At 38.9% G+C, this 22,291-nt stretch overlaps 1 long non-coding RNA gene across 3 annotated transcripts in view; it reads left to right on the top strand.

The window, feature by feature from the left end:
- LOC135972904 (uncharacterized) overlaps positions 1-22,291 on the top strand; it is a 51,561-nt gene that overhangs the window by 11,442 nt on the left and 17,828 nt on the right. For 2 of the 3 annotated variants that reach the window (XR_010589507.1, XR_010589505.1), the window contains one exon: positions 15,520-15,628. This is a non-coding gene — a long non-coding RNA (uncharacterized LOC135972904). Of the gene's footprint in view, positions 1-13,429; positions 13,542-15,519; positions 15,629-22,291 lie in introns of all 3 variants that reach the window. The other variant, XR_010589506.1, reaches the window with a different exon arrangement.

Below are 22,291 nucleotides of genomic sequence, written 5' to 3'. Positions count from 1 at the left end.
TTTGTGCGTGTGTTTTTACATATTTCTTTTCAATGGTACAACTGTGACAATTCAAATCTTATTTATTCTGAGAGTTATGAAACTGCATCCATTCTATATTCTAAGTGTATGCAAAATATAGATCTACAGGATAACAGACTTAACACGCTGACACCTGTCAACCTAGACAGTTTCCTTCCCTAAACAGTAACCCTTTATATTTCTTAATACTCCATGGCCTGGGAGTCAGCAAATATGGGCTCTGTTAGATTAACTAAGAACATAAGACTGGCCATACTGGGTCAGACCAATGGTCCATCTAGCCCAGTATCCTGTCTTCTTACAGTGACTGGTGCCAGATGCTTCAGAGGGAGTGAACAGAACAGGACAATTTATCCAGTGATCCATCCCCTGTGGTCCAGTCCCAGCTTGTAGCAGTCAGAGGTTTAGGGACACACAGACAACAGGGTTGCATCCCTGACCATCTTGGCTAATAGCCATTTGGGAGTTGAATTCCAGAGTCATGGGCCCAGGAGTTCAGATTTTAGAACTATTAGAAGAATTTCTCAGCCATCATGGTAATACACAGGAGGAAAATGGTCACTTTAGGCCCAATTCTGTGAGATGTTGAATACAATTCAGAAGTCATTGACTCCCAAGTGGGAAGGAAAGGGCACATAGGACCTTGCAGGATAGGGCCCTTAGACAGTCACAATCCAAATGACCCGCACCTTGTATTGTACTTAAAAACAAATAAAAAGATATTATACCTGTCTCTGAAGTAAATATTATGTTCTGTATGTCTGGCTTTTCTAAGTAACTGGGCAGCTGCATTCTGGGTTAGATGGAGTTTCAGAAGTAGCTCATAGGGAGCACATTGCAGCAGTCCAATTTGGAATGCCCAAAGGCATGCAAAATTGTGGTGATGTGATTGGAAATTGCACTTGAGACTAGGCTTGTACCTATTGCCAATCAGACCACATTGGTAGCTGAGAAAACTCAGTTCAGTGGGTCTTGTTCTTTTCTCACTTACACTGATGTAATTCAGGAATAACTCAATTGAAGTCAGTGTCACACCAGTTTTAGTGAGAAGGGAATCAGGCTCAGTGTCCTTTAAGACTGATGCACATACACTAGTCACAATGATTTTCTTACTGGGCTAGCAATGTGAAAAAACAGCAGCTATACAAATACTCATTATCCTCTTTCCTCCAGTGAAAAAAGAAGGGGAGGGGATAGAGAGTGAGAGCTAGAGAAGGGTGAGAACTCAAGGACCAAAAATCCTGGGATCTCTGCATTTCTTTATGTATTTTTCTTTATCCTTTAAGAGAAGGATTCTTTGGTGATATTCCCAGGGCTTTATCTCACACTCTGTTTCTAAATGGGTAATCTGAATCTGAATCAGAAACTACCCACTCCACAATTCTGTTAATGCTAAAAGTGCAATTTCCTCACACTTATGAAAATCTATCTATCTATCTATTATATAGTGCTGGGAACACCTAGAAAAGTATGTTGTAATATCGTAGCGTAACTTCCTCACTTATTATGTAAGTATCTTATTCCTTAATGGATAACTTTTTTAATGAATTTTTTCCCTATGACTACTTACAATTATTAAGCTATTTAACAACCATATTGGATGATGCTCCTGCCAATATCGGCTGTGATTCTATTAGTATATCACCTTTTAACTCTTAATGATAAATTAAATTGCTGATGTGCTTTCTTACAATGCCTAACTGTAGCTCTAGAAAACTATTTATCTAAGCAATCAGGGAAGTTAACTGTTCACTGGCAGGATAAGTGTCTGCAAATAGTCTCTGCAATAACATATTAGCAGCCACTGCAAATGGAGAAATATGAATTAAGCATATAGATCTTGCTCCTGTCCCCTCCCCCTTATTTTTGCATGTTTGCTGATACATTTGTAATGTCAGAGATGGCTCTGAATGTTGAGCATTAGATGTGGGAACTGGAGCATAAAATAATGTCTCTGTTTTAGCCTTTTTAATCAAGAGGAAATGCTCTAATGTTGGATATAGATTTAATGCAAAACTAAATATTTGACCTTATGTTTTTTATGTCAGTAAATTAGCCAGTATTTATCAGAGTTTTCAGAACTGGGGGGTTTAATGCCTCATTTGACATGATTTTGTCACTCCCAGACAGAAAGCTGATTAACCATCCATTTATGCCATTATTGCTGCTGCTTGTAGCACTATACGAGGCTAATGAAGGGTCAGTTGCCATTTCCTTATAAATCTTGGTTTTAGTCATTTATAACTCATCAATTTTAATACCCCGTTGGCTGTAACATGGTAGACAAGTTTCAGACCAAAAATAAGATTTTGTTAGTCCAAAAATAGCTTAAATTGACCAAGTCACTTTTAATTGAGTGGCCAAAAAATATGTTAATATTGTATTATGGCTTACAAAGTAGTCAAAGCTGTGTTTAAAGTTACAGCTCAATGTCAGCAATAAACTCCTGTTTTCAAAATCTCATAACTTTCTTCAAAAAACCTCCTTTTAAACTGACTTTTCTTTGCATTTGGAAACAGGCAGGAATCCCTTCTGGGAAGTTTTAGTTAAGGAAGCAGAAAAAAAAAAACACTTTCCCTTCAAAACTGCACAGTTGTATAAAGGCTAGGAAAGATTAGATTTTTATTGGTAAATGTCAGTAAAGTCCATTTCACCCCAAGAAAAAATATCTTCATTGATATGTAATAAAAATTTATAGATAGGCAAAGTAAGAAAAATGCTGTTGAAGAACTTACTAGAGTTTGATTTAAGGATATTTACTTTGTATATTTTGACTTGTGATGTTGACAATTTGATTTGTTAAAAAAACTTTAGATTTTTTTTGAATCTCGATGCCTACAGTTGTTCAATAATTACTGTCTGTCCCCCTCATAATTTCCCACAACTGTGAAAATGTAAATGGATAAAAACAAAAAAAGCTTAAAAATAAACATTGATATCTGTCAAAATTATATACAAAATTAAATTCTGCCAAGCCTAGATATAGAGGGGAATTCTGTGGCTAGTATTATGCAAGAGGTCAGCTCTTCTGGCCTTAAAATCTATTAATCTATGACTATATGGTCTACTGTGTGAGACGGATCTTTTTCTACACGGTGAGAGAAGGAGAAATGTTCTATTCATACTGTGTTGTGTTGAACAGTGTGATAGATTGATGCTGATGATGCTGGACCTAAATCTGCTCGTATTACTCACACCAATAGTTCTGATTTCTATTATTTCTCCCACTGTTTCCCATAGGAAGATGCTTTATGTTCACAAGGATATCAATGGACATGTTTAAAAAAATACATTTTTATATTCTATCAAACACTTGACCCAGCACTGGGATGTGAAAAAGCTAGACTCAGTCAGAAAGCAGTGGAATATTTTGCAAGATTTGACATACACTATGATGGCAGTGCAAGTACAAATGGAATGTGGAGGAAAACTTTTGTAAAACCTTTGATGTGGTTTAACAGAGGTTTAATTTTTAAAGGATGTAACATTTTAAATCCATTTTTAAACACATTTATAAAGCTTCTAGCATACTAGCAAGCCACCTCTTCCCTGAGTACCACCCCTCCCCCCAACACACACACCTTTCAGATGACACTAGAAAGCGCCCAGCAGGTCTGGCAGCCTTTGTCTTGGGACCCTGGGCTGTAGATTTACATTTCATACTTCAGAGTGCATGGCATATTACAAGGCATGGGACATTTGAATGCACAAGCATCCTGGCCTTGCAGAAAGGTTGCTGGGACGGTTGTGCCCTTTGGATGCCATCTTAAGAGGAGGGGATATTCTTTTGGGTATTTCCTCTGCCTCCAATCACTGGGCCAAATTTTCTGCTCTCAGGAAATTCTACATTATATTTCCTTCCTCAACAGTAATAACCATATTAAAAGACAAGGGCATAGACCCTATGAGGTTCTGAGCACACTTAACTCATATGTACTTTAATGGAAGTTGAGGTCACTCAAAACTTCATAGGGCATAGCCCCAATTCTTAGCCAGGCAAAACTTCCACTGCAGTCGATAGGAACCTACCCTGGACTGAGGGTCCAATCCTGAGTCCATTTAAGTTAAAATGTTTTCACTGACTTCAGTTGGAGAAGGATCTACATCAGGGATTCTCAAACCTTTCTATTGCATGAGTTCTCTTGTAATAGAGAGCATCTCATGAACCATCTCCCCTCTCAATCACACTCCAATTCATGATCATACATCATTGGTCTAGCAGCCATAGTAATTTCTTGCATGGGAGAAACTGAATTGTGTATGTGTATAATTGCGTGGGAGTTGCTCTTGTGTGGGGCAGAGGAAATTGCCATACACAAAAGCAATCTTTCCTCCAGTTCATATCCTTGAGTCCCTTGGGGACCACTGCTAGCTAGTACAAGTTAGAACTACTACCTTTGCCATATCTCAGGTCCTAACCTCAGTACAACTCAGCCAAACTCAGTTATTTGGGCTCATCATTTTGAATATTCTTGGCTTTATGCATGTAAAATCTTACCCATAATATTGCATTAATATAGCGATTTGGATTTTAAAAAGTACTGAATTTGGTCACTAAGCTAGCATAGTAGTCATTCGGGGCAAGATTTTTAAAGATATTTAGGCACCTAAAGTTGCAGATAGGACCCTAGTGGGATTTTCAAAACTGCTAATGTGCTTAACTGCTACTGCAATCATGACTCACCCTGATGCTTGAAAATCCTATTAGGCACCTATCTGCAGTTTTAGTACCTTTAAAAATCTGGCTCATGGAGCCCAGGTTCCTGTATGATATAATGTAGAAGCCCATAAGAGGAATTGGAAAAATCATACAGAGACACAGTAAACTTTCTCTTTTACTGACTTATCAATTTAACACAACATTATTGTTGATTTTGGTTAACCATACACAATTGGTCATTATATTCCTTGGTTGTGTGACTGTTAAAACACATTAACAGGTGACCATCAAAACTCTTTTGATTACTTTGTTCAGTATGTTTTTAGTCTAAAGCATGTTACACAAAATTGTTCTAATGTAATCTACTTATTTAGCAATAGATTCCAACTAAATGTCTTGAGTTAGCTAAAGAAAAAATCATCCTAAACTAGTGTGGCTAGGTATGTGTACATGAGATTGTAACTGTGGTACATCTATATTTTGATTTTTTTTTTTCTTGCAGAATTTTTGGATTAATTTTTTTTTACTACACTTATTCCTATTTGTACATCAAAAAAATCACCAGTCTCTTCACTGCCTAGATTGAAAGTACTTTAATGCATTAATTATGGACACACTGAACACTTCTTTCATTCATTTTGTATGGCTAATGAAAGACAAATAAACTTGTACCTGAAAATGTCACACCAGAATTAAATAAGCAATATTGCATCAGAACAACATTTAAAAAATAAAACTCTTTTGTGAAACTTTAGGAAAAAGTGACCAATTCCTAATGCTTTGTTATTTAAATCTACTATATAATCAAGACAAAGACAATGTGTATGCATGTTTTTTAGCTATGCAAGACTGAAACCATGATCATAATCGGGAAAACAACACAAACTTGCTCAGATACAATTACTAGGGTTAATAAATGACTAATACAGAAAATATGAACATTTCAGTCTGTTTTTCTTTGGATTTATTGCAAAACTGACTCAAATAAGTAGCTCAAACTGTTGTTGCTGCAGTGCATTTAGAAGCAAAGTGTATGAAACCTACTGGGTGGAGGAATGTGCTTCATCTCATTAATCTTTAAGGGGAGCAGTAGACAGGTATTTTATGGTTTCACAGTTCTAGCTGGGTCTGTAACTTTTTTAGCAGACTCTCTATGCTTTGTGCAGGTTTTAATGTTGCACAGGAACGAAGGAAGGAAACTAGTTGCTAGATTGAAAGGACTGTGGGACAAGCACTGTCTTTTTATGCATTTGTACAATGCCAAGAAGGAGGGGCCCTGATTAGGGTGACCAGATGTCCCGATTTTATAGGGACAGTCCTGATTTTGGGGGCTTTTTCTTATATTGGCACCTATTACCCCCTGCCCTGATTTTTCACACTTGCTATATGGTCACCCTAGCCTGATCAATTAGTGGAGCTCCCATAATACAAATAACAACACTAATATAATATTACTACATGACACGGTAAATCCATATGCATTGTTGAAACCAATCACAATGTAGCCCTACAGTGCTCATCCCTGTAGCAAAGCAGTCTGCCCCTTTAAGGGCCTATAGAGCCAGGGAGCAGCAAGCCCTGGCCTAAGAAGCCCAGTAGGGAGGTGTGGGAATCAGCAGATCCAGCTAAGCAGCAGCTAATGATTGGTTCTGAGTCCAAGCTAGAAGTGTGGACCCAGCTCTTGAAGAGAAGGAGGGTCAGGGGAGATAAATGCTTTCCTGGCTGGTGGGCCTGCCCAACCTGAAGCTAAGGGAGGACTGTAAACCTTGAGCTACTGTGCCATTGAGGGCCCTGCACTACCAGTCCACACACATATTAGGATTATCACTTTTGTTACTTTCCCTTTTTTTTTTTTTTTATGTAATAGAAGAACCTGCCTTGAAGGCTAAAACAGAGTTGGGCAGGACTGACTACCCCAAGCAGTGGATAGACCCACCAGATTACAATCCCCATTTCTTTACCTGATGAGCCCTACTACAAAGAGTGATACTCTTCTACTTTTGCTGTGGTATAAGGTGGTTTTCTCTCTCCTGCTGAATGGATTAAACAGCTCAGAGCAGAGCTTCAAAGTAAAAAAACCAGTTATTCTAAGAAATTGTAGTTCTTTTATAGTGTTGGAGAAATTATTAGCCACTAGTTGCCTACCAAAGTTTTCCTCAGCCTTTGCAGACTGAGGATGGAACAAGGCTGTTTTCAACATAGGCAGGTGGCAGCAAATGCATAGGTTGTTGTAGGTGTTTTGAAAGACTCCAGTGGAATGAAGTTCTGCCTTCAGAAGAATGTCAATCAACAGTATAGCTAAATTAAACCGTTAAAAACTCATTGAAAAGCTTTTTCAGCTTTGAGGTTCTCTCTCTTTTTTTTTTCTTCTTCTCCAGTTTCCTACAAAATTAACTAAGCAGCAGGGACCATGAATTTATACATATGCATAGAGGCCTATAACAGGGTGATTGTAGTGGTTAATGTTCATCTGTAGCATGGAACTAAGAAATTCATAACAGAAAAGATTACTCAAATGGGAGCTGATCCTGCAGCAGCCATTGAAATCAGACCACTTTGCTCTATAAAAACATGAAAAAGTAAGCAAGACTTTTAGCTGGGCCTGACCCAGATCCCCTCCCACTCACATTAATAGGACTGCTTGCTTGAGAAAGTTGATCAAGCTGCAGCCCTATGTAGAATTTTCTTTACTAGATTCTGATACACTAGGGAATTATTTGAAATGTTTCTATAAACATACATGGAGGAACATTTATCCTCTGTTCAAAGATGCTAGTGAGGGCCAAATAATTAATAGATTCACCTGCATTGGTTTGGAAACCCAAATGATCTCCCCCTTTCTCCTTCAATTTACAAAGCCCCCCATAGCAGAGAAATGGGGGTGTGGGTAAGTGCGAGAACTCTAGGACATTTCCTTTTTTCTTCCATGGTCTTCTGTCTGGTGGAAGAGGGTTGGACTTATCTTTCCTATAACAGATTAGGAGGTCCAGCCACCAAGCCCCACAGATTTCCCCCCAAATCCATGTAGCTCTTAGGGGTTCACGGAGGCACATAACCATCCATGGTGATATGCTGTGTATGTGTCCACACTGGCTCTGGGGCATCCTGTGGCTTTCCGTGGTGAAACAGTTGCACTGTTGGGCTTCCCTGACTTGTGGCAGCCCTACATGTTTCCCTGTCTATTAGACAGTATGGATTCACCTATGAAACCTCACTGGGGTCTAAAGGGATGACGTGCTCGCAAAGGTAGGTTCTCTGCCTTTAAAATAAGGACACTAAGTTTTGATGCAATATGGTGTAAAAATCTGATTATATTGGGCTACTTTAGTCAAATTTTGTTGGTTAACAGGATGGGATCTGAAGACATACAAGCAAACATTACACTGGGCTCCAGTAATAAATAAATAAAATGTCAGCAATGTCAAAATAATTCTCAGGCTTTGACATAAACCCAGCAAAAGACAGACATTTAAAGTTAAGGCTTCTCCATCTTTAATTCACCCCATTCTCTGTAGTTATTTTAAAGAATGGGATGTTATATGAATATTGCAACAGCTGCAGCACAGCCAGGTGATTTTAGGATAGTTAAAGAAGAAGCCTCAGGGTAAAAAAAAGACAGCTGTGATTTCAGATCTCTCTCTCTCTCTCTGCTGTGATGATAGTCTTCATTACATCAGATTCTGTTTATAGAATAAAGCTGTGTCATCTTTATCACGACAGATAAAAATAGCTATCAGAATAGGCAAACCTAGTACAGAAAATACTAATGCAACACAAGACCAATGTTACCCTGACATCCAGTGCTCAGACACTAACCTTTACCAAAGGATGAATGATTTACTGTGGAACTTTGTTGAAACTGGCAGTTTTGCTATGTCCTGGATAATCAATGGGTTGGTTGAGAAAACAGGCCAGTGTAGAAACTGTGCTAGAAATACCAAATGTGTGTACACTTAGAAACTCTAGGACATTTTTACAGTTATCTAATCAGAATGAATTGCAATCATTCAAGCCAAACCTGAACTTTGGCCTGTCTTCAGAAGTGCAAGGACAGTCAGTCCCCTGAGATAGCAAGCACACTAGGTATCTGGCCCAGTCCTTCTCTCTTCTTTTACACAGTTAGTCCCATTGAAGTCAATAGGACTGAGTAAAGTGAGCAATTTGGCCTATGCTGACATTCTCCTGAAAGAGTATAGAAGATCAGCTGCTCAGGGCATGGAAAGAAATCATTCTGAGATTTGGTTTAGTGAATATACACCATTTTGTTTTTAACTTTTTTTTTTCCAAGACAGAATGAAAGGTTTCAACCTAATCACAGCTTATTCACAATTAAATATATAAAACACATCAGTGTAACCCATTTACTGTCACATGCTGCCAACTGCAGAGAGAGCAAAGTGGAAAAGATAGCGCATACTTTTCCCAGGTAAGATCCACAGGGTGGTGGTGGTGGGAGAATGATGTACCTCCCCACATGTCCCTGATCCACCCACTCCCTCTTTCTTTCAGCCCACCCAGTCTTCCTCTTCTGCAGCATTGCCCCTGGGTGCACAGAGAGGGCTCTGATGAGTCTGGTGATGGGCAGTAGTATGGTATGTAACCTATTGCTTAAATCAGCCTCTGTACCAGATGACTGGAGGATAGCTAATGTAAGGCCGATTTTTTTAAAAAGGCTACAGAGGTGATCCTGGCAATTACAGGCAAGCAAGTCTAACTTGATTACCAGGAAAATTGGTTGAAACTATAGCAAAGACCACAATTATCAGACACAGATGAACACAATATGTTGGGGAACAGTCAACATGGCATTTGTAAAGGGAAATCATGCTTCATCAATTTATTAGAATTCTTTGTGGGGGGTCAACCAACATGTAGATAAGGGGGATATAGTGGATACAGTGTACTTGGACTTCCAGATAGACTTTGACAAGGTTCCTCATCAAAGACTCTTAACCAAAGGAAGAAGTTATGGGATAAGAGGGAAGGTCCTCTCATGGATCGGTTATTGGTGAAAAGATAGGAAACAAAGGCTAGGAATAAATGATCAGTTTTTGCAGTGGAGAGAGGTTAATAACAGGGACCCCCAAGGGTCTGGACAGTTCAACATATTCATAAATTTCCTGGAAAAAGGGGTAAACGGTGAGATGGCAAAATTTGCAGATGATACAAAACACCTCAACATAGTTAAATCCAAAGCAGACTGTGAAGAGTTACAAAGGGATTCCACAAAACTGGGTGACTGGGCAAGAAAATGGCAGATGAAATTCAATGTTGATAGGTGCCAAGTAATGCACATTAGGAAACATAATCCCAACTTTACATACAAAATGATGGGGTCTAAATTAGCTATTAACACTCAAGAAAGATATCTTGGAATCATCATGGATAGTTCTCTGAAAACATCTGCTCAGTGTGCAGTGGCAGTCAAAAAAGCTAACAATGTTAGGAACCATTAGAAAAGGGATAGGAAATAAGAAAGAAAATAGCATAATACCACTATATAAATCCATGGTATGCCCACATCTTGAATACTGCACACAGTTTGGTGGTCCCATTAAAAATATATATATATATATTTTAATTGGAAAAAGTACAGAGAATGGCAACAGATGTGATTAGGAGTCTGGAACAGCTTCCATATAAGGAGAGATTAAAAAGACTGGGACTGTTCTGCTTAGAAAGGAGACCAATAAGGGGGGATATGGTAGAGGTCTATAAAATTAGGAATGGTGTTGAGAAAGTGATTAAGGATAGGTCCATCAATGGCTATTGGCCAAGATGCTCTGAGTGTCCCTAAACTGGCTGCCAGAACCTGGGACTGGATGGATCACTGGATAAATTGCCCTGTTCTATTCATTTCCTCCGAAGCACCTGGCATTGGCCAGTTGGAAGACAGGATACTGGGCTAGATGGACTATTGGTCTGACCCAGTAGGGCAGTTCTTATGTTTTTATGTTAAGTTCTAATAGTGCTGTGGAGGTGACTAAATCACCTTTCTCCAGGGAAAAGGCAAATCTGTGCATGGAGGGTGAAAAATCATTTAACCAGTCAGTGCAGACACCAGGAGAGGCACACTGGGGGAGCTAAGGTTCCCCAGTCTCATAAGAGGGGGAGAGGGAGGAGTTTTACTCTGTCTTTTTCTTATTTTAATAGCAGGTTGGCAATTCTAGGCTGGGCTGATCCCATTTTGCAGGCCTCAGTGAGTTTACTAGCTTATCACCTCTATTTTGCTGGGCTGTTATCAAGGCAAAGGTGTCTCAGCTCTTCTAGCCTGCTGGGCTGATGCCAATGCAGTGGTCTTGCTGAAGATTAATGGCTCAGCAGCTGCTGTTTGCTGGCTGACATCAAGGCTCAGACCTCTGTCATGTTACTGGATCACTACCTCTAGTTTGAAGGCCTCTGAGGTCACTGGATCAGCATCTCTCACTTGCTGAGTTTATGTGAAGGTGTTGACTACTGTGAGATCTTTCACTCAACATCTCTAGCAAGGTACCTAGGTAAAGACCTTTGTGAGTTCAGTAGTGGTAGTTTGCCAGGCTGCTATGAAAGCACAGGTCTCAGTGAGGCTATTCGCTCAGCTGAGAGGAGAACAAGAGGCACAGGGATATTAAGTGACTTACCTAGGTCATGAGGTAGCATTGTTGCCTCCTCTTGCAACGGTAACATGCCTTGCAGTATTTGATGTTTTTTTTCACAGCCCCAGCTCTGCAGGCATGTGAATATGGCAGAATCTCATCTTTAATTAAAGGGGAAAAAATCTAGCCTTCATGGTTGCAGAGAAAATCTTGAAATTGTGACCCAAGTGCACCCTAAATGCTCAGTGACCAGATAAAAACTTTAGCTAAAAAGTCATGTGATTTTTTTTTATTTTTAATTATCTTCTAGTCAGGCTGACTCCTGATTTTGGAATGATTGGGTCTTGCAATACTGCAGCACCTCAATAGAAGAGACAAGACTAGAACCAGAGGTTGTATTTCCCTTTCCTCCTTGTTAAAGAGGCTCCTTCCCATTCATTACGGCTCTTATGTTTGCCCTCACCAGCACTGTGAGGAGGAACAGTGATGCTAGTAGTTGCATCCAGTTCTCCAGAAATTCTGTTGACTTAAGAAGGATTCTACATGTGAAAATGGGGCACTGCAGAGTTCAGTACCCCTTGTGTGTCCTTCAAAAAGGTGCAATGTATTCCTCCGCAAGCACATATTGCTGCTCAAAGCATGCATGTTAGCTAGCTGTGGGGCTGGAGAGCAGACCACATCCTCTTGTGGTATGTGGGCTGACATCTTAGTTACTCCATCTCCTTAGTGAGAAGTGGGAGGGCACAGAGAATATAGAGACCCTCTAACCACCTCAGCACACCAAGATAGCAGATGACAGAATCAGGCCTTTAGGGTGGAATTTTCAAAAGTACTCAATGCTGGCCTAGATGGTAAAACTCCCATCAATTTCAATGGGAGCAGAGAGAGGGTAACATTGTATGCTTTTAGGAATCCCACCCTTAGTGTATGTATCAGTATTCAATATTGCCATACAGACAGTCCATCTAACATGAGCTCCTCAGTTTGTCACAACTCAAAGCAGTCTCCCAACCAAAGAATTAAAGCAAGAGTCATAGAGCTGTCTTCAAAAATTAAAATCAGTTTTGCTATTCTAAAGCATCTTGAAAGCAGGATGGACCAAACAGCATTAGGGTCATTTTATTTATTTAAACAAGACTGCTTAGTCTTATTTTGAAGTAAATCTAATAATCCAGAAGAGGTTAACTTTTCCACTTTAGTTGCTAAGATCTTCTGAATTTTTCTTTTCTCTCTGCTGTTTTTATTGAAAATTGCCACATACTCCCCTTCCAGAGTCCTATCTATTGCATTCATTCAGTACTCACTCATATGATACAGACCATGTGGTCCCAGGCTTGTCTTGGAATAAAAGACAACTTGCCTTATACTCTGAGGCCGAAATGGGCTCAGAGCAGCACCTTTGGTAATGCATAAAATACCTCAGAATCTGTGTGTCAAATTCTCTGTTGCCCTGTAGCTTGTGTAATCATTTAAAGCAGAGGCAAGTGAGTGTAAAATGCTACCAAATAGAACTCTAATGATTTATATTCACATTGCACTGGTGTACATTGCTACACAAGGTGAAGGGCAATGGAAAGTCTGACACTTGAAATTTGCCATGCTGTCAAACACAGACCCACTCCTCCACTCGGTGCTGAAAACAGTTGTCCTCCTGATGTGGACAGGGTCAACTGAATTCAACAGCTATACATGTAGCAAAGTGTGCTAGGAATCTGGGAAAATGAAGTATCTAGCATGTTTTGCTACCATTGAGTTTTGAACCCAGTTGACTCTGTTCATTTAAGGGCACAATTGCATCTAGCGTTGGCTTGGGAAGAGAAGCTGCTGTGGTTGTTGCCCGATATCAAGAACATCAGCATTACCAGTTTTACATGGATGCATCATTGAATACAATGAAGTCAAAGGGAACTATAATTACAGCATTTCACACTGTGCTCAAGGTCAGAACCAGACACCATAGGAAACATGCAATAAAAATGTAGTGCACAGAAAGCACATTTCTTAAAACGATCGATGCTAGTGCATAGAGAAAGGACAAGATAAGCTTAATAAAGTTACAACCCCCCATGATTTCTTAGAAATCATGGGCTGAATTCTATCTCAGGAAATGACAAGCCTACTCAGCCAGCATGAGTGAGAATAAGAGGAACCACCTGGCCTTTCTTTGTTCTAGCTAATTTACTTCCTCTGGCCCAATCCACTCCCCCGCTTTTCTTCTGGAGGACTGAGGTGAAAGCTGGTTGCATCCTTGCTGCCTTTAAATATATATACGGTTAAAGAAGGAGGTAAGTTTATGTGATTATCACCAACTGACTTCACCATGTGCTTAGGGTATTGCTTTCTTACAGCTGGGTCTTCTAAAGTCCAAGCCCTTTGGGAAGTCAGGCTGTTAATGGAATTTTTGCCATTTGCCTGCAGTTTTCACAGTCAATGCTCCATAACAAATTCACTCTTCAGCTATTCAAGACTTCATCATATCATTGGAGCCAAAAGGACCATGAAGAAATCTTTGTAACTTTGGGACAAAGTTAAAGACTTACATTGTCACTCTTAAATGATTTTCAGTTGGTTTAATTCTTCTAGGAAAAAGAAAAGTAAAAAATTACAGGTAAAAGTCATATCAGAGTTTATGAAATAAAAAAGAAAAACCAACCAAACAAACCAACAAAAACCCTACCAACCACTAACTGGAACTTCAGAAAAATCATACAACATGAAATTTAATATGAGTAACACTTCCTGTTTTGATACAAATGGTTCAAGAAAGATGGAGCTAGCAAATAATTTGTAGTGTAGATAGTTTGTCCTTTCTGCTCCAAAAATTAGTCTGACTCCTCATTTTTTAAGCCGAGAAAATTCACACTGTTTAGCGCTGTTCTCTTAGGTCAACTGAAAGCTACCCTAAGTGTGGAAGAATATATGTCCTCTATGCAACAAGAAGAAAAGCTTTCATAAGCCCTAAATATTGTTTCATTCAGGAAGTTATTCTTATGTGTATGTTTCCACAAGTATTATCAGTCGAATTAGATGGTAGCAGCAATATCCACAAGTTGTTTGGTTTCCTTCCCACACTATCAGACACTGAAACAACAAAGATGAAATGTTGTGGGAAACGCCTTTAATTGCAACACAAGTGGTTTTCAGAAAAGATTTAAGGAAATTGTCTTTAATGCAGAATTGTTGAAGGGATGTAAGAGGGATTTTTGCATGAAATGTTTTATTTGTGTAGAGCATTTTAAGGACCCCTTGCGCCAGATTCTTTCCTGGTGTGATGATACTGAAGATGGGTTCGGGCCAGTGGGCCATATTCTGATCTTAGTTGTTAGTGTAATATTCAAAGGAGGTTTTTCTGGATTTATGCTGATGTCACTGAATTAAAGCCAACCAAAAATCTTTATGGGTCGTCTCTGAAAAAAATATTCTTGTGAGTGGTTTCATTAAGGTGCAATTGATGCTTATGACCTCTGTTGGGTCTGAGGTTACTGGCTCTGGTGTATAAGCAGAAAAGAACCAAATTTGCTTTACGGATCTCAGATTGTTTTTTCAGGGCTCACAGTTACAAAAAAATCATAATTTTACTTGTAATTTAAACTAATTTGACAATGGAGTAATTAAGAAACAAACATGGAATGCCACAGTACCATTTACTGAATAAAACAGCATTTTAAGCTGTTACTCTAATGAGACATATTCATTTTATAAAATTAGTTATGAAAGACAGACTTAATGACTTTTCCAGTGCATGTTTAACTCATACTTGCCTTACTTACCTTACCCTGGTATAGTCCTTATCTTAGCTTTCTGAACACTATGGGTCCTGGCTGTGGTGTAGGGACAGAGGGAATGCAGCTTGCATGTGCCTTATTCAGGGGTTACATGGGCCAGAGTGTCTCCCAGAGCAGGCTAGCCACCTCAGAGGCTACCGTAAAGTGTGTGTCTCTTTTACTGGTCCTTAAGGGTCTTTATGGGGTGCAGATCTGTCCTGTCCTGGCCTTGCTGCCTTGTGCCCCACCTCCAACTGATCCCCCACCCAGGGTTGCTGGAGAGGCAGCACAGGGGCCTGCTGAAGGGTACTTATATCTGCCTTGCAGCCACTTTACACAAGCTGAGGTGGCAATGATTAATTAGACCCTATAGATCTATCACCTGACTATTTGCTCTAAGCCGCCTGTCTGTGTTACTGTCCCCTGCAACTTCATACACCGATATACAGCCATACCTCCTCATACAATAAATTTTTAATTCTGTCTGAGTGTCTTTCAGCTGCCTGGCCACTAAAACATTGAAATAACTCCTCTACTAGTAGCTATGGATGCTGTTGGTAACAGAAGCATTTTGACCACAGGGCTGTCTTCAGGAATGCAATGACAAGGTAAGGAAAAATGAGTGTCTATGACATCATAAAGTCTGATACTGCTACTGTCTTGCTTCAAAAAAAGTATGGAGAAACCAGTTTAAATATGTGTTTTTCCTCTATCATTTCAAGCTCTAATGCTATTGTTTACTCTCCTGGCTTGATATCATTAATGACCTATCAGTTTCTCAGTTTTGAGTGTAATTTGTTTAGCTGCACAAAGCAGTATATTTAATAAAGCACAGAATGCCATCAATCAACAAGAAAACAGACAAGGCATGAAGTGAACAGTAGATGCTGGGCCAAACTTTATTACTCCAGATTTACTTTGGGCTCATTCAGAGCAAACCTCGGTCCTTTTTAAAATTAAATTTATACCACAAATTGTTATCTTTGCATCAATGCAGTTAGAAAACGGGGGTGGGGACATGGGGAGGGAAGGAAATAGCACTTAATGAATAGCAAACTCTTGGCTAAAATTACCTTTCCTAAAACCAGACGGATGTACACCCATAAATAGAATTATTAATACTAGAGGTGGGTGAAAACCAACTTGGACACATGTACACATTATAATGTTGACCAGGTTTACTTGGGTTAATCAGCCCTTGTCACCTCTGTGGTGCCACCTCAAAGACTCGGGTTAACTTTTCAACCTTTATGGTTTTCAAGGAAGGAGGTTGCTCAATTACTGTACTGGAGGCTCTAAAACCACAAGATAAAAATACCCAAGCATGCAACATACAAGGACATGCGGCACAACAGGTGAATTCTTTACTTCTAACCATCTCCGCACTGTGACACTGATTTTTATCTGCTCTTCTGAGATCTGATTCTCCATTGCCCTGAATCTTGTGTAATCATTTAAACCAATGCAGAGTGAGTGCAAAGTGGGTGCAGAATGCCGCCAATCTTATTTGGTAGCATTGTTACAACCACTTTGCACTCACTTTACATAGGTTTAAATGATTACACAAGGTGTAGGGCAATGGAGAATCAGGGCACTCGTGTACATCACTGGCCCACTTTATGGCCCAATTCTGCAGCCCTCAGGCTTACATAACTCCTATTAAAGCCAATGGGATGCAATGATAATGCTTAAGACCTGCAGGAGCAGGCTTGCCTGGCTACACTTCCAGATTCAAACTAATCTTGTTAAATTGATCCTGAGGGCTTGTCTACACTTACAGCTCTGCAGTAGCACAGCTGTGCCGCTGTAGTGCTTAGTGAAGACTCGACCTACACCGACAGGAGAGCTTCTCCCATTGGCATAGGTACTCCACCTCCCCAAGAGGCGACAGGAGAAGTCCTCTGGTCGACACAGCACTGTCTACTTCAGGGGCTAGGTTGGTATAACTATGTTGCATAGTAATATAGTTATACTGACAGATGTTGGTAGTGTAGACCAAGCCTTACTCTCTTAAAATGGGAATGTTTAAGAAACATAAAAGGATAGAAGCTTCGAATCAGAAAAGACCTTCAAACTAGTCATGAGTGTACTTCTTCCTTCTAGATGTGGGCAAGGATTTACATATTTGACCCTCTATATAAAGAAAAGCATTGTTTTCTCCTACATATCTGAGGGAATGCTGGAGAGTGCAATATTTTTTATGTTGCTTCAGACAAACACTGAAGTAATGTCACAGCATCAGCCAATCAAGATAATTTCATGCCATAAAGTCACTCCAGGAAGTAAATGCCCTTTCAGGTTGTTACTTTCTACAGTGTGACTGTTCAGAATGATTCCATATTCAGGATTGTCAGTAGGTCAGGTAGTCCAAAACCTTGAACTACTTGCAGATGCTCTGTGATTGAAGGTACCCATATTACAGCAGACTAGCACCAGACCATGTTAATAGAAATAGAAATAGGAATTTGAGGCCTATTTCCCAGTGAATCACAATTACAGGGCTATATTTATTTCGTACTTTTATGTTGATCCCTTGAAGATGTATTTGCTTCTATATTACACAAAACACGTTTTAAATGGCGGGGGGTTAACAATGTTATAACATATTAAAAGAACCATTTTAAAAAAGAGGCCATGGGCTAGTAGTTAAAACACAGTCCTGGGAGCCAAGAATCAGTGTTCTATTCCTGCCCCTTCACATGATTGCTTACATGGGGTCACAAAGCAAATATAATTCATCTGATGTCTCAGTTTCTCCATCTATAACAAGGGATAAGAATACCTAACACAAGGCTTGTTGTGAGCTATGTAAAGCACTCTAACATCCTCAGTAGGAATTGTCATAGTCATGCATTCTATAATTTCAAAACAGTCCAGATTTAAATTCTATTAAATGCTCCTAAAAGTCCATTGTAGTATCAAACGTTAGCAATACTCTAGGGAAATTAAATATTTGATAGTTCTCTGATTGGCTTGCTTGGGCTAGTGGATGAAAAGCATGTATTTTCCACTGCCATCCTGTGCCCCTGGGAAATTTATCCTGATGACATCATCAGTCTTCACTGGCCCAAGGCCTGGGATCTTGTGTCTGCTTCTGAACACTGACCTTACAGTGGGTGGGGAAACTACTATGCTAGCTCAACTACTGTGTGGTACCATACAATTAAAAACTATGCTACTGTTCTCGTCAGCAGACTTCGTTTGTAATCCCTTGAAGTGAGTAATCCCTTGATGAATTAAGAGATACATTACCATGTAACATTTTGAAAGCCAAGGTTTGAAAACCTTTCAGACATCACTTAACACCTCAGATTCAGTTTTCTGTTATACAAGGTTAAAAAGAACATGAATAATGCCTACATTTGCAGATGTCCTCACTGTTGAGGGCTAGTCCAAGATAACTGAGATAATGTAAATTATGCATTCTGAGCCAACATTAGGGGCACAGAGTGCTGCCAAGGTCAGCTAGCTTGTGACCGTTACAAAGGAAATCATTTCTCAAAAAAAATGAGGATTAAATGGCCATTGTTTGTTACTAAAAATTTCTTATGCTATTATTAAAAACCCTAGCAATATTTTTGTGCTCTTAAAATATTTTTTAAAAAGTGTATCCTCATAGTAATGGGCAACCTGTGTCACTGAGTAATGTGCAATTAAATACATACAGATGTAGATGTGAATTTTTAATATATGCTGAAAATGAAATGGGATTGATAGATTCTGTAAATGTGTTCTAATCTGCAAGAGATATTAGCAAACATTCCCAAATAAATTAAGATACATTGCCAAGGCTCATTTTATCCCTATAATTCAGCTCTGTCAATACAGTCTCGTAGAGAGAATTCTTCAGAAAATCACAGTATTTTTAGGTCCCAATTTATAAATGCCATGCACTCTAACCTTTTGTATACAATAAGTCTCTGTATATAATTATCTGTAGCAATGAGAGCTAGAAAGGGAAGTTCCATGTTTGATTAAAAACTGCTGCAGATGCTGGTTCTGCAAAAATAACTCTTGGGCAATGATAACATTTTTTTACCTCAAAGAAAGCCCATTAGTATGTATAAGAAACAGCTAATGGCGTTCAATTGCACTGTTGATGGACTAACGTACTGTGACAGAACTAATGCAGTACTCAAGCAGAGCAACTGATTTATTTAGGTTCTCTTAAAGTTTCAAGGAAAAGAAGTAAAAATAATAAAAGACAAATCCTATAAAGTCCTTACAAAAGCATTTGGTACCTATCTCATTGAGCTTTAAAGAAATGGCACTTGAGTATTTAATGTGAAGAAAGTTCCAGGACTTCTTGATGAAACATATAAATAAAGACTACAATCTGAATTCTGCTCTCAGTTAAACCAGAATACATCAGCAGTGACTCCATTGAAGTCTGTACTTGAGAGCAGAATGTGTCCCTATTTATAAAAGTGTATGTAAACAAATTCTGATTAACTTTCAAGCGGCCCTGTCATTTTTAAAAATTGCCTTAAAAATTGAAGGCATGATATGACCTAGTTATTGAGTTAATTTAAAACTAAAAATTTAAAAACTAAAAATTTGACCAAACCATTTCTGTTGTTATCCTACCATATCCCAAAGATCATAAAGATATGTGACTCTTTGCTCAATAGCAGTATTGTGCAAAATGTTGCTTTTTTATTTATGCTTAGGATGGCGAGAGTCTGCATGTAATGTCTTTTAAAGCAACTTTCAAAAAGATTGTTTGGTGCTGGGGTAGGTTTTAATCTTCCATGAAGGTATTAGAGAGCCCGTTTATACCACAGCTGTTTGCATTATTTTTTTACCTTCTTGATGGTTTGTAGTAGGGAACGGAATTTGTCCCAGGAGTGCTCCAGGCAGAAAGTGCTGTGACAGAGCTAGTTAAACTGAACTGTGTGAGTGATTGCTATTTGCACAGGTAAAATGTATGAGGAAATGAACACTACTTGTAGATGAGCTTGCGTTTTAGAAGATGTGTACAAGTAACTGCTACTTAAAATTCAGCTTGCTCTCTGTCAAAATTTAGTATACTTTGCACAACCACTATTTCACTATATATGAAAAATTAGGAAGTTTAATATGCTCTTATTTTTAGATGAACTACATCATTAACCATGTCATCTGTTTTCCTCTCACTGCGCTGAAAATTTGGGGTAACTTCTTCTTACATTGACAAAGACCACAACATGATTTTACCTGATTGATTACAATGAGTTTTCCCATCTTTTGGCATGCTGTGGTCTTAAAACTGGAAATTCTCACAGGTGGAAGACCAGGCACTCCAAGACATAGTGGCACTAGTACTTTGTCTGAACTTGGCAATGGCAAGAAATAGGAAACTGTTCTTTAGCTTGGGAGGTGGAGGGAGAGGAAATTAAAAGCAAAACAGACTTGACTTATCCTACATATAACTAATATTACCTAGAATGGGGACCTCCTACAGCTGTAGTCAGCTCTGACTGACACTAACCAAATTTGTTATATCACACCTAGAATGCAAAATTAATAAAATAATTATATGGCGCTTTGAAAGTTCAGATATCTCTTTCAGTACCTGGCAGTCTATGTAACTTTGTAATAACATATTAACAGCAAAAAGAAGAACAGGAGGACTTATAAGCTTATGCTCTAATAAATTTGTTAGTCTCTAAGGTGCCACAAGTCCTCCTGTTCTTCTTTTTGCGGATACAGACTAACACGGCTGCTACTCTGAAACCTTTCATATTAACAGCGATCTTCGTGCACTTCCCAAAGGCTCCAGAACTCTATGATTAAAGTTAATTGGACAGATCCTTTATATACCCTAAAGCTGGCCACATTTAAGCCATTTTATGCCCAGTTGTCAATGGCACCGAGGGGCTGTGCCAGCATCCAGGAATCACTGGGATATAGCCATGGTCCAGTCATGCTTCTTTCCTCCCAGATATGCCTCCTGTTGCACGGCCAGCTGGGGTGGAGTAGGAAATGCTATAGTGGCTCTATGTGGCCTGAGGAATCCCCTATGCAGGACCCAGTTCAGTTGGATTTATGGCTGCTTTGCATGCTAGAGGTAGGCCCTGGAATCTGGAGCCAGAATTGTAAATTCCTTGGACCAATCCTCCTTGCCTTATTCAGGTGACTAGTCCCATTTAAGTTAATGTGTGTCATGTGAGTACAGAGAACAGTTCATTCTATTGATTTGCATTTGCTTTAGTGTTACAAGCTGCAACATTTTGCAATATAATATTAAAATAGATTCAAGGGAGGGAATTTTTTTGATATTCATGAAAAACTTCTTTCATGACAACAGCTCCACACATGAAAATGACTAAACGGTTGTTACAATTCAAACTAAATATGAGGTCTGGATAGAAATACAGTATAAACATTCCCAGGAGAGATTCTTAGGGCTTGTCATGTAGACCTAAGATCTACTTCACCACACTCTAAGACTGTTGGCAAAGTGTCCCATTTGCAACACTAGTATTCAAAAGTTTTCTTAGCAATTTTTAAGTGACATTTTATTTGCTTTCTTAAGCATAAGTTACTGACGCACAAGACACTTCTCTGTGTACTGATTCACGTCAGATGAGTTTTCTCTCTGTAGTCACTGGTGTCTACTTTTCAGAGTTTGTTTTGCAACTGAAAAAGCAATAATTCATTCATAGTCTAGATAAAGGGCTCAAGCCCATTACAAGATTACCATCGCAGCAAAGATTCTCAGTTGTATTCATGCTCAGAGAAAGAGGGGGTAGAGACTGAACGCATTTGCTACTATAGTTCTGTTTACCTATTGTAGCTTTTTCGAAGTTGTCCATCACTACGCAATCTAAATGTGATGTTATGGTCATTCAAATGTTGTAATAATTTCTTTTTCATTTATACTACATTTTTGCTTTTGTGATAACCTACTTCAGTGAAATGAAACCTGTTTTGAAGATGATAAAATGTTTAATTTATTTAAAATATTCTTTTTTCTTTTAATTAATTTCATTTGAAACCAAGAAATCAAACACTTCTGGACTCAGTTGGAAAAGACTGTAAACTCATTGCCATTTATCATCATCCTATGCCTGAAATCTACTAATCATTATCCAACTGATTGCATTGTTTTATCTGCAAGTGAGATCACTCAAGGGGAGGGCATGTACATGAGCTCAGAATAAAAATAGCAAATAGACCAGATTAAAGGGGAAGCAATCACTTTTAAATTAAATTACAAATGATCAAGTCTCCATTTTTGCAAGGTACTGTCCAAAGAATGGAAATAATATGTAAATCCCTGCTAGTTT

This window comes from Chrysemys picta, chromosome 7 (genome assembly GCF_011386835.1).
Source record: "Chrysemys picta bellii isolate R12L10 chromosome 7, ASM1138683v2, whole genome shotgun sequence".
Classification (NCBI taxonomy): Eukaryota; Metazoa; Chordata; order Testudines; family Emydidae; genus Chrysemys; species Chrysemys picta.
This window is presented reverse-complemented; position numbering and strand designations above follow the sequence as displayed.